This window comes from Saccopteryx leptura, chromosome 5 (genome assembly GCF_036850995.1).
Source record: "Saccopteryx leptura isolate mSacLep1 chromosome 5, mSacLep1_pri_phased_curated, whole genome shotgun sequence".
NCBI classification, from domain to species: Eukaryota; Metazoa; Chordata; class Mammalia; order Chiroptera; family Emballonuridae; genus Saccopteryx; species Saccopteryx leptura.
Genome location: NC_089507.1, coordinates 185,869,123 through 185,883,277, shown reverse-complemented (window position 1 = coordinate 185,883,277; position 14,155 = coordinate 185,869,123). Strand labels below are relative to the sequence as shown.

General features: G+C 39.0%; 1 protein-coding gene across 3 annotated transcripts in view; it reads right to left on the bottom strand.

The window, feature by feature from the left end:
- The window catches only part of TASP1 (taspase 1), a 314,709-nt gene that overhangs the window by 30,085 nt on the left and 270,469 nt on the right, over positions 1-14,155 (bottom strand). The gene's annotated exons all lie outside the window — the stretch shown is intronic.

Sequence of the window (14,155 nt, the reverse complement as noted above, 5' to 3'; positions counted from 1 at the left end):
TAATCGGTTCCAGGCACTCCAAATTTCCTGTTCGTAGTGGCACTCCTCTTGATTCTCCAAGTGGCACCTTTCTAGATTTTCAAGCTTTGACCTCAGGTTGACAAACACCTGAGCCCAGATGCTGTCTTGAAATTCTGCAAGTTGCATCTTATGTAAATTAAGATGGCTGCCTCTATTTCTAATGGTGGGAAACGGCACCCATAGCACAGGCCCTCAACCTCTCCCAGCCTCCCCGTCACTTATCTCAGTAATGATTGTCAATTAGAAATCCAGAATACCCCAGAACAGTAGATTGGATGATGGTTGCTATGGTTATGTGGTTGCTGGTAATGGCGATCACCGGGCCCCCAGAGATGCGTCCCCCCACGGCATTCCACTGCTCCCTGCTCCACTGGCCAGAAGTGAGGTCAAAGATCCCCTAACAGCCTAACCGGAAGTCCCAGAACTAGACGCTCTGTGGTGGAGTTCTGTTGTTTTGGCCTACAGACCTCCAGCACAGAGTGTATACACTACAGCAAATGTTTTATCCTTGGCTACTGCACCTGGCCATGCAGGAGCCGAGGATGAAATGTCCTTCTTGGTATGTGGCCCCATACTTCTCTGGTATGCGGCTGCATGCGGTCGTGTGTCATTGAAAATGGCTACGCATGTCAGTGCTGACACGCATGTCATAGGTTCACCATCACAGTTCTAAGGCAATTTTTTTTATAAATTCTGTAGTGTCTACTTTATCAGCAAATTTGGTAATTTACCTCCATTAGAATGCTGTGAAATTACTGAAAAGGGAGATGGTTTTCCTGCTGATCTCAAAGCCTCTGATACATTGGATTTAGAGTTGTCTCTTCTGTCAGGGAATACTTGCCTTGGTTATGGTACCTTGGTGGTGAGTCTTAAATCAGTTAAGTCCTCTAACTGTCATTTACTTTTTTACAATTGATTTTTGCAATTCTGGGTTCTTTGCATTTCCATATAAACTTTGAAATCAGCTTGTCAATTTCTTATTTAAAATATCTGCTGGAACTTTGATTGGGATTGTTCTGGATCTACCATATTTCCCCATGTAGAAGACACACTTTTTTCAAAAAAATTGTGGTCTAAAAACTGGGTGCGTCTTATACAGTGGTTGTAGATTTTTTTTATTGCATTTCCTGTTTTTCATGCTTGTTTTTGCGCTCATTGTTGAAGACAGTGATTCGTCATCAGACACAGATGAGGACAAGCTAATGGATGGGAGTTTTGACAGTGATGAGGAGTTGTATGAATTTTATGATGAATAAAACTTGAATTCAATAACTTTATGTAATACATTTTTTTTTTCAAATTTCGGGCCCCAAAATTAACGTGCATCTTATGTTATATATGGGAGCATCGTATACATGGGAAATATGGTACATATAAATTTGGAAAGAAAGGCTATCTTAACATCTTTGAGTTTTCCGGTGAACATTGCATACTTCTCCATTTATTTAGGTTTTATTTCTCTCAGCAAGGTTTTGCAGTTTTCAGAGGACAGATCTTGCTCATTATTTGTTAGCTTCATTCCATAGTTATCTGAAAACAACTGGTTTTTACTTATTTCCCAACTTTTGTCTTCTATATCTTTTACTTGCTTTATCATAGTGGTTAGGAATTCCAGTAAAATGGTAAATAGAAGTAATGAGGGTAGACCTCCTCTTCGCCTGTTCTCAATATTAGAAAGTGTTCAGTGTTTCACCAAGTTGTTTTTTGTAGTAATTTTCCTATTGATTTACTCTTGGTTATCAGATTACAGTATATATGAGACTTCTAGTATTTCAAAGTTTTTATTATAAGTGGACGTTGGTATGATATTGAGATGATCAAATGCTTTTTCTCCCTTTTTGGTAATATGGTAAAATGCATTGGTTGATATTTTAAACAGATTTATTGAGATCTTATTAACATATAAAATTCATCTTTTAAATAATTGTACAATTTAGTATTTCCAGTATATCTGCCAAGTTGTACAAATCCACTTCCATAAAATTTTATCACTTCAAAAAGGAACTGTACCATTAGCCTTACTCCCCCAAGTCCCCTCCCACCAGCCCTCGGCAATCACTAGTCTATATTCTGTCTCTACAGATTTGCCATCTGGGCATTTCATGTGTATGGAATCATTCAATAAGTGGCTTTTGTCTGGCTTCTCTCACTCAGCATAAGGTTTTCCGGGTTCATCCAGGTGTACTATGTCAGCACTTTGTTCCTTTTTATGAATGAATAATATTCCATTGTATGCATATGTCATTTTTGTTGATTCATTCGTCACGTGATGGGCATTTGGGTTTTTTCTACATTTTAGCTATTACAAGTAATGCTGCTATAAATACCAAAGCACAAGTTTTTGTGTGGGCATATCTTTTCAATTCTCTCAGTTATATACATAGATGTGGAATTTCTGGCTCATATAACTCAATGTTTAATTGTTCAAGGAACCACCAATCTGTTCTGCAAAGTGACGACACCATTTTACATCCCCACCAACAACACCTGAGGGTTTCATACATCACCAAATACTTGTTATTGTTCATCTATTTTATATAACCATCTTTGGTGAATCTGAAGTGGTATCTAACTATGATCTTGACTTGCATTTCCCTAATGACTACTCATGTTGGGCATCTTTTCATGTACTAACTAGTTATTCATAATCTTCTTTACAGAAATGTCTGTTCAAATCTCTTGCCCATTTTTTAACTTATTGTTGAGTTGTAAGAGTTCTTTATATATTTTTAACACAAATCCCTTACCAAATATGTGATGTATATTTTTTTCTGTTTTGTGGGTTGTTGTTTCACTTTTGTGATGGTGTCCTGAAAAGCACAAAAGTGATTAATTTTGATAGTCTTATTTTTTTCTTTTGCTACTTGTGCTTTTAGGGTCACAGCTAAGAAATCATTGCTTAATCCAAGGTCATGAAGATGTTCTCCTAAGATTTCTTCTAAAAAATTTAGTTTCAGCTCAAACAGTTTGGTCTCTGATCAGTACAGAGTTAATTTTTATATACAGTATGAAGCAAGGGTCCAACTTCATTCCTTAGCATATAAATATCCCATGTCTCAAAATCATTGCTGGCACTGTTAATTCAGTGTACATTCCTGGGAAATTTTTTACTTTGTGTGTATGGCTTGTGTGTGCTTGCAATACTGCTAAATTTTTAATTCTAAATATATAATTAATAAGAATTCCTAAAACTGCATTCATGAGCTTTCGAATCTGTAGTCTTCCAAGCTTATATAATACCTTTGTCATATTTTGATACTGAGCTAACCCTCACCTCATAAAACGGGTTGAAAAGATTTTCTCTACCTTGTTTTATTAAAAGAATTAGTAAGATTGTATTATTCCACCTTAAATGTCTGTAATAACAAACCAGTGAAGCCATCTCTTTGTGAGATTTTAATTATAAATTAAATTTCTTAAATATGTATATGGCTATTCCAATTCTGTGTTAGATTGTCTAAGTTGGATTTTTTCAGGAATTTATAAATTGCATCCAAAATGCTGAATTTATTGTATTCAATTGCAAAGTTGTTAATATCAACTTATTATTCATTTCATATCTGTAGGATCTGTGATCCTGCATTGATTTTTAATTTTTTTTGTTTTTGTTTTTGTTTTGTGACAGAGACAGAGATAGGGACATATAGACAGGGAGAGAGATGAGAAGCATCAAGTCTTCATTGCAGCACCTTAGTGGTAAATTGACTGCTTTCTCATATGTGCCTTGACTGGGGGCCCCAGGAGAGCAAGTGACCCCTTGCTCAAGCCAGTGACCTTGGGCTCAAGCCAGCAACCTTGGGCTTCAAGCCAACTACCTTGGGGCTCAAGCCAGCAAACATGAGGTCATGTCTATGATCCCACGATCAAGCCAGTGACCCTGCGCTCAAGCTGGTGAGCCTGTGCTCCCATTGGTAACCTCAGGGTTTCAAATCTGGGTTCTCTGTGTCCCAGTCCAACACTCTATCCACTGTGCCACACTGCCCGGCCAGGCTCCTTTTAATTCCTTTTTTTTTTTTTTTTTTTGTATTTTTCTGAAGTGAGAAGTGGGGAGGCAGACTACTGCATGCACCTGCCTGACAGGGATCCACCTGGCATGCTCACTAGGGGGTGATGCTCTGTCCATCTGGGGCCTTGTTCCATTACACCCAGAGCCATTCTAGTGCTGAAGGTGAAGGCCATGGAGCCATCCTCAGCGCCCGGGCAAACTTTGCTCCAATGGAGCCTTGGCTGCGGGAAGGGAAGAGAGAGAGAGAAAAGAGAGGGGTAAAGTAGAGAAGCAGATGGGTGCTTCTTCTGTGTGCCCTGACTGGGAATCAAACCTGGGACATCCATACAGCAGGCCAATGCTCTACCACTGAGCTAACAGGCCAGGGCCATCCTTTTAATTCTTGATATTGATTATTTGTATATTTTTCTGTTTCTTTCCTGATCATTCTTTTTAAGGTTCTATGAATTTCAATATTTTTTCAAAAAAACAAGTTCTGACTTTGTCGCTTTTTCTGTTTTTATTTTCTATGTTATTATTTTTATTTTGGATTATATTAAATTTATTACTCCTAAAACTTCTGAAGATAGACATTTAACTCATTTTAAACTTTTTTTTCTATTACGTGCACTTAAGGATATATTTTTCCGTTAATGTTTTTATTATATCCTGTAAATTCTGACATGTTTTTATTATCATTCAATTTGAATTTATAATATCTCTTGGTAAGTAGTACTTGTAAACTTGAAAAAAGTTACTTGTTGAGTGTAGTGTTCTATAAATATCACTTAGGTTAAGATGGATCATAATGTTGTTGTCCATAAACTTACTTTTATTCTACTTACCTATAACTGAGAGAGATAAGATTTCTAAAGATGATTGTAGATTTGTCTACTCCTCCCTATAACTGTCTCAGTGTTTGCTCCCTTTACGTTACCAGGAAATATACATTCAAATTTTTAAGTCTATGATGAATTTACTTCATAAAGTTTCCTACATTTGACATTAATATAGCCACAATAGCTTTCCTATGCTTAGTGTTTGCATGATATTCTCTCTATCCAGGCGTCCCCAAACTACAGCCCGCGGGCCGCATGTGGCCCCCTGAGGCCATTTATCCGGCCCCCACCGCACTTCTGGAAGTCATTGGTGGTCAGTGAGAGGAGCACTGTATGTGGTGGCCCTCCAATGGTCTGAGGGACAGTGAACTGGCTCCCTGTATAAAAAGTTTGGGGACCCCTGCTTACTATCAATTTTGTCTAAATCTTTATACTTAATGTCTCTTTCTAAAAAAAATAATAATTGGGTCTTCCTTTTAGCCTGAAAATGTCTGCCTTTTAAATAAGTTTTTTAGCTTAATCATATTTAATATAATTATTGATACAGTTATATTTATATCTTTTGGTATTTGCTTTCTATTTGTCTCACAGGTTCTGTTTTTCTGCTCCTCTTTCCCTGCCTATTTTTGAATTGAGAAATATGTAGTACTTTCTTTTATGTCATGTACTTGTTCTTAAGTTATAATCTTTTGTTAAATTTAAAGTTAAGGATGTACAGATTAAATAAGCATCCTTAACTTACCATAAACTCTCTCATGAGCAATGCAATAACTTTAAAGCTATATAATTCCAAATGCACATAATTTAGACCATTTATCATAGTTTACACAGGTCATGCCCACTCTCTTTAGTTTCTTTCATTCATTTTTCTCTGTGTGCTTACATTTGGATAATTTTTATTGACTAGTTCTCAAGTTCACTAATCATATTTTCCACTCTGGTCTCTTGTTAAATCTATCAAATGAATTCAGTTTCTGATATTTTATTTTTGGGTTATACCATTTCCATTTTTTTATAGTTATCATAATTATTTGATTATTCTTCTCCACTAATCCTAACATCTGGGTGATCTGTCGGTAAACTTCTATTGACTAATCTTTCTCTTAAGTATGAATCATATTTTTCTGCTCTTCAGAGGACTCAATTTTTACTGCATCATATACACTGCATGTAAACAAACTATAAGTAAGATTTAAATAATATTTACCCCGAGAAAATAACAAACCCTTCGTCTAGGTTAGAACTCTGAATCCCTCTATTCTTTAGTTGAGCTATTTCTGGGCTCTGTGTTGTTTTAGATTGAGTTCACTATTAGCTAATATGTGAAGTCTGGATCAGTAATTTCTTTTAAGCAAGGCTGGGACCTAAGTCCTGTTGAGACTCTGGAGATGTCCCTATGTCCTGTAATCCAGTTGCCAGCATTCTAACCATGAGGGATTTCTCCTTGTTGACAGCGTTGCTTAGCTGTTCTCTTTGCCTTGGGAACCAGTCCAGCTTTCCGTGCTGTGGCGTGTCTCTCAGCAACCCTGCTCTGCTGCCGGTGTTTCTTTGGCCATCGCCATGCATTTGGTAAAAATCGTAACCACTTTGACAAATCACTCTCAGTTCTTTGCCCTGCTCCAAGCCTTTGATGTGCTCACCTGAAGACTTTATAGAGAAGAAGTGATGGTGGGTACAACACTCACCATGTGATAGGGGCTTCTCAGGATTTTAAACTGTCAGACCAGCTCACATGTGGCCATAAATAGTTCATTCAAAGTTCAGTTGGTTTCTCTTTATACTTGTCTATGTCAGTTTTACTCCCCTTCCTACTGCTCTGCCAGAAATACAGTTGAGTTTTTTTCCGCCTAGGGAAGGAAGGCTTGTCTCTTTCTGTAATTTAGTTACTTTAAGTTTTTCTAGCATATTCACCTTTTTAGATGATATTTTTAAAATCTGTAATTTTTCTAGTTTATTCAGCTCATTCTCATTGTTGGGAGTAGGAGCAACTGCCCCTTGTGACTTTCTTTATCCTAACTGGAAGTGGCAGTTTCTTTCTCACTTCTTTTAGTATCTCTGTCTTATGTACCTAGTGCTTTATACAATCATGTGCTACATGACAATGTTTCAGTCAACGACAGCCCACATACACAATGGTGGTACCATAAAAGTATAATAGAACTAAAAAATTCCTATCTCCTAGTGATGTCACAGCCGTCTTAACATTATAGAGCAATGTGTCACTCATGTGTTTGTGCTGGAACTGGTGTGAACAAATCCACTGCACTGCCAGTAGTATATAAAAGTATATAATCCATAAAATTATGTACAGTACATAACACTTGATGATGATAATGAACACTGGTTTTCATATTTACAATTCTGTACATTTTGTTGTTATTCTAGAGTGTAACTCTTCTTATAGAAAAGTCTGCTGCAAAGCAGTGTGCCATGTTACACTCCCAGCACCCTCTTCACACAGCTTGTTTTTATAGCATCACTTGATTGCATCATTGTTCTTGTACAAGGAGTCCCCAGGTTATGACACAGTTCTGTTCCTATGACAGTGATGTAACCCAAATTTTTGTGTAAGTCGTAACACACCCTAGCCTAAGTCACTTACCTATCCTAACACAGTTGAAAAATCATAATCTAGACTATAAAAACACAACTAAACCACAGAAAAAGGAAAAGAACATAAATATATTGACTGTACAATGTAATATAAAAACAGAAAAAAATGAGTGTAAAAAAATCCCTTACCTTTATTCCTGTGGTTGGTTTGCACACTGAAAGGGGCATTGCAAGGTGGGAGAGAGTGGCCTATTGGGAGGAGGAAGCTGGAGAGGCAGGAGAACCTGCAGAAGGTGCTGGAGATACTGGGTCAGGTGAATCAGGATTGCCTAAGGAACATGCAGGAGACGCTGGATGATTCTACCTGTACTACAGGTGTTTCATCTCGAGAAGCAGCTGATGTGGAGGGCACAGACTCTGTTGCAGGCCTCTCTACCTTCTTAAAGAATTGTTCCAGGCCATTCTGGAAAGTTGATGACTTCTTCACTTCCAAAATCTGCCTATAATATTGTAAGTCATCCATAACAGCTCTATAGACCTTACTGAATCGGCCATCACTGGGGTCCTCAGTCTGAAATTTTGCCAACCCATCCTCTACCACAGAAAAACCTTCTGCCAAACCCTTGGTAGTAAATCTCTTGGGTTCTGGGGTTTCTACCTCTTCCTCTTTAATTGGCTGCTTTTCCAGCTGAGTGAGGTGCTCAGCAGACAGCTCCTCTCCATGTGATGCCAGTAGCTCTGTGACATCCATTGTGATGACTTTCCTCTTCTTCAAAGCATGGCCATCTGAAGACTCTGACTTTCGTTTAGGAGACATGATAAGGGCCAAAAGGTCGCCAAACAAAGCAACACAAATGTAACACTTGGGCTTTTAACAGTCCAAACTGATGTGGGAAGCGTGTACTGGAGGACACCAACTCCCTCATATGCTGTGTTCCTGTGTATCCTTCCACCGCGAGCAACCAGACTAGTTCACCCACATAGTCTATAAGTTTGATGCTAACAGTGTAAGCCAAAACACTCACATCTTCAAATTTTTAAAGTTTTTATGGGGTTGAGCGTTGTAAACTCAAAACATTGTATGCTGAGACTGTCATAACCCAAGGGCCCCCTGTACTTGATTTATTCTTGTGTTGTTTTATGAATTTAGTGTAGCCTAAATGCACAGTGTTTGTAAAGTCTATAGTCATGTGCAGTAATGTCCTAGGCCTTCACTCATCGATCATCACTGACTCACCAGAGCAACTTCCATCCTGCAAACTCCATTTATAGCAAGTGCCTTTTACTAATATAGCATTTCTTTATCTTTTCTACTGTATTTTTATAGTGCCTTTTCCATGTTTACATAAATACTTACTATTACGTTAAAACTACCAATAGTACGCAGTGCAGTAGCATGCTATACATGTTTGTAGCCTCTGAGCAACAGGCTATCCTATATAGCTACTGTATAGTAGGCTATTCCATCTGGGTTTGTTAAATATGCTCAGTAATGTTCACACAACTACAGCCTGACCAGGCAGTGGGACACAGTGGATAGATCATTGGCCTGGGATGCAGAGGACCCAGGTTGGAAACCCAAGGTCACGGGCTTGAGCGTGGGCTCATCTGGCAGGAGCGTGGGATCACCAACTTCAGTGCAGGGTCACTGGCTTGAGCGTGGAATCATAGATATAACTCCATGGTCGCTGGCTTGAGCCCAAGGTCGCAGGCTTAAAGTCTAAGGTTGCTGGCTTGAGCAAGGGGTCACTGGGTTGGCGGTAGCCCCCCTGGTCAAGGCACATATGAGAAAGCAATCAATGAACAACAAAGGTGCCACAACAAAAAACTGATGATTCTCATCTCTCTCTCTCTTCCTATCTGCCTGTCCCTATCTGTCCCTCTCTCTGTCTCTGTCTCTCTTGCTAAAAAAAAAAAAAAAATGTTCACACAACTTCAAAATTGCCAGATGCTGTATTTCCATCTATTCAATCCATCCAACGATTTATCCACATAATGCTTTTTTTCTGAACTGTCGTGAAGATTTTCCATATATTATGGCCCTTTACCCCTAGATACTTCAGTTTGTATTTCCTAAGAGTAAAGATCTTTTCTTACATATCCCAGTACAGCTATAAAAAAAATTTCACAATGATACAACACTTTTTACCATCCATGTTCTAATTTTGTAAACTGACCTAATAGTGCATTTTTCCCTTCCTGTATAGGGTCCAGTCTAGGATCAGTTATTACATTTAGTTGTCACACTCTTTAGTATTGTTTAGTAAGGAACATTTCTTTTATGATATTGATATTTTTTAAGAATAGAGTTGACCTTTGGACAACATGGGGGCTAGGTTCCTGACATCCAATGAAATAAAAAATCTATGTATTGCTTTCACTCTCCACAAATTTAATTACTAATAGCCTACTGTTGACCTTACTGATGAAGCCTTACCAATATCCAGTCAATTAATGTATATTTTGTATGTTATATTCTTACAATAAAGTAGTCCAAAGGAAAGAAAATGGTCTTAAGAAAATCATAAGAAAGAGAAAATACATTTACAGCATTTATTGAAAAAAAAAATCCAAATATAAGTGGACAGTACAGTTCACACCCATATTGTTCAAGGTCAACTTCTTTTTCTTTCTTAATAGAATGTTCCTAGTTTTAGCCTGACCAGGCGGTGGTGCAGTGAATAGAGTATCAGAGTGGGATGCGGAGGATGCAGGTTCAAAACCCCGAGTTCGTCAGCCTGAGAACAGGATCATCCGGTTTGAATGTGGGCTCACCAGCTTGAGCATGGGATCACAGACATGATGCCATGGTTGCTCACTTGAGCCCAAAGGTTGCTGGCTTGAAGCCCAACATCACTGGCTTGAGCCCAAGGTCACTGGCTTGAGTAAGGGGTCACTTATCTGCTGTAGCCCCCCTCCCAGTCAAGGCACATATGAGAAAGCAATCAATGAACAACTAACGTGCCACAACAAAGAACTGATGCTTCTCAACTCTCTCCCTGTCTGTCTGTCCCCATCTGTCCCTCTCTCTCTGTCTCTGTCACACACACACACACACACAGAATGTTCATAGTTTTAGATTTGCCTGTTTCCTTTTGATTAGAGTCAGGTTATACACTTCCAGAAGTTACTACAAAAGTGATGTTTGTGTCTTCTCAGGTTATCACATCCAGAGGCACATGCTGTCCATCTTCCCCTTACTGATGACATTAATTTTGATCACACAGTCAAGTTGTTGCCTGGTTTCTCCAGTATAAACTATTCTTCTCCCAAGTTACTAATAAGAAATATGTGCCTGACCAGGCAGTGGTGCAGTGCATAGAGCGTGGGACTGGGATGCAGAAGGACCCATGTTCGAGACCCCGAGGTCGCCAGCTTAAGCGTGGGCCCATCTGGTTTGAGCAAAAGCCCACCAGCTTGAACCCAAGGTCGCTGGCTCAAGCAAGGGGTTACTTGTCTGCTGAAGGCCCGCGGTCAAGGCACATATGAGAAAGCAATCAATGAACAACTAAGGTGTCGCAATGCGCAAAAAAAAACCTAATGATTGATGCTTTTCATCTCTCCGTTCCTGTCTTTTTTTTTTTTTTTTTTTTTTTAATAAATTTTTATTAATGGTAATGGGATGACATTAATAAATCAGGGTACATATATTCAAAGAAAACATGTCTAGGTTATTTTGTCATTAAATTATGTTGCATACCCCTCGCCCAAAGTCAGATTGTCCTCCGCCACCCTCTATCTAGTTCTCTGTGCCCCTCCCCCTCCCCCTAATTCTCTCCCTCCCTCCCTCCCATGTCCTCCCTCCCCCCACCCCTGGTAACCACCACACTCTTGTCCATGTCTCTTAGTCTCGTTTTTATGTTCCACCAATGTATGGAATCATGTAGTTCTTGGTTTTTTCTGATTTACTTATTTCACTCCGTATAATGTTATCAAGATCCCACCATTTTGCTGTAAATGATCTGATGTCATCATTTCTTATGGCTGAGTAGTATTCCATAGTGTATATGTGCCACATCTTCTTTATCCAGTCTTCTATTGAAGGGCTTTTTGGTTGTTTCCATGTCTTGGCCACTGTGAACAGTGCTACAATGAACATGGGGCTGCATGTGTCTTTACGTATCAATGTTTCTGAGTTTTTGGGGTATATACCCAGTAGAGGGATTGCTGGGTCATAAGGTAGTTCTATTTGCAGTTTTTTGAGGAACCACCATACTTTCCTCCATAATGGTTGTACTACTTTACATTCGCATCAACAGTGAATGAGGGTTCCTTTTTCTCCACAGCCTCTCCAACATTTGCTATTACCTGTCCTGTCTTTTTGTCCCTGTCTATCCCTCTGACTCTCTCTGTCTCTGGAAAAAAAAAAAAAAAAAGAAATATATGGGGAGGTACTTTAAGACCACAAAATAGCTTGCTCCTCCCTGAGGATAAATATTTATAATAGTATTTTCACTATTGCTATAAATTGTGACCTCTACATAGAAAAAGAAACCTTGGTTTCTCTTATTATACTAGATTAAGTTCCATGCCAGTTTTAGCATCTGTTTTTATTATGGTAGTCCATGCACAGTGGGTGTTTATTACAAACTGTTCATTAACTGCTATCTGGTTAGGATATGAGCAATCTGATTTTTAAATCCAACTATTATCAATAGTTTTTGTTCACGGAAAAGAAATCTCTTTAACTTTGGCTACAGAAGCCTCTAAAAATTAAATGATAGCATTAAAAGAACATTCTAGCCCTGGCTGGTTCACCCAGTGGTAGAGCATCGGCCTGGTGTGTGGATGCACTGGATTTGATTCCTGGCCAGGGCACACAGGAGAAGCGCCCATCTGTTTCTCCACCCTTCCTCCTCTACTTTCTGTCTCTCTCTTCCCTGCCCACAGCCAAGGCTCCAGTGCAGCAAAGCTGCCCGGGTGCTGAGGATGGCTCCATAGTCTCTGCTTCAGGTGCTGAAATAGCTCAGTTGCCAAGCAACAAAGGAGTGGCCCCAGATGGGCAGAACATCACCCTGTAGGGGGCTTGCCCAGTAGATCCCGGTTGGGGCACATGCAGGAGACTGCCTCCTCGCCTCTCAGTTAATTGAAAAAGAAAAAAAAAAAAAAAAAAGAATATTCTACAAAAGAAATAAAGAAACTTGTTAAAGAATCTACCACTATTCAAATTATTCATGAATTCTGGTTACAATGATATTTGTTATTATCCAGCCTTTTTAAGCAGTATGATTTTGAGGTGAGCTTTCATTCAAGGCCTTAACTTAGATTAAACATAGTTATCTTATATAAAGTGGTCAAATAGCCTGGTGGCTTTAGTTTCTGAGTTTGGTAACAAGTACAAAGAAGGCAATTTTTAGAAAGCAAGGCAAATTTAAAAAATCTTTTTGAAATAGTTTTTAAATAAAAAACAATATTTTTTTTAATTTTAAAGATGCCTCCTTTCTCATTTTACTACCATGATTCTCAACATTATGTGAAAGCATGTTTTATAAACCAATCGTCCTGCTGATCAGTTATGCCACTAATTCAACAATTCTTTTAGAGAAGTCAGGAAACCGTGGTGGGGGGAAGGGGTACCAAAGGCTTCCTCTCTCCAAAAGAATATGAACTTTGTTATAACCCCATTTTCTTTTGAGCCCAGCTTCTCATCTATAACTTTGTCTTACTTGCAATACAATAAAATCCCAGCGTGTATGAAAGAAGAGATGGTTTTTTTGATCAATAGAATTCAGCAGCCAAAGCATTAGTGTTTGGGTTTTTTTTTTTTTCTTAAAAGCATTTGTAGCCACAGGCTCAAAGGAGGAAGAAAGGGAGAGGGATTAACTCTCTGCAAAGAAGGTCAAAAACATAACTTACAAGTGAGGCAAGAGGAGCAGCTGTATCTGCCGGCTTAATCAAGACTACCAGCTGGAGAATTTGCCAGCAATATGAAAACCACGTCCACCAGATGTCAAGTGATGCACCTGGAAGCCAAACAGCTTCAGCTCAGTGCAATCCTCTCTCCACTCTCTACCACTCACATTGCACGTTAGACAGGAAGGTGTCTTCCACGGGCCACGAGGACTAACAAGAACATTTCCACACATGGACTGAAGAACATGGGATTGCACTCCACCAGACTGGCTTCGGCACTGAGGCCCTCACACAATGTTCTTTTGTTAAAAAGCAATTTCAGCTGAGATTCAACATGTAGGGGGTGAGAAAAACATACATAGCAGCAAGTCGTTCTTGTGCAAAGATTCTTGTGGCTTCTCGGACATTTTCTCTTTGGGAACTATTTTGCCATTGGGGAAAAAAGAATGTTCTGAAAATACTTACTTGAATAGCCGTGTTTTTACTCATTCTTACACCTGTGCCATTCAATACAGCAGCCACTAGGCACATATGGTTATTTATATTTAAACTAAGTAAAATTTAAAATTCTGTTCCTCAGGCATATTAGCCACATTTCAAGGGCTTAATAGCCATATGTGGCTAATGGCTATACTGTTGGACAACACAAAATGCCATAAATGTAAAACCTTTCCATCATCACAGAAAATTCTGTTAGTGTTTTGCTAAACCTATAAATCACCTTTAAAATGGGCAGTTATGATTCCCTTCTCTAAATACTACGAAATAAAGTAATCTTTATGCAGGCTCTTATAAATGAGTCTACTAATACAATCTAAAGCCCGTACTAGGTGAGGGCCCTGCCGATGGGAGCGCGGGGCCAGCGTCACGAGTGGAAGCTGGTGCTGGTCCGATGTGATGCGCT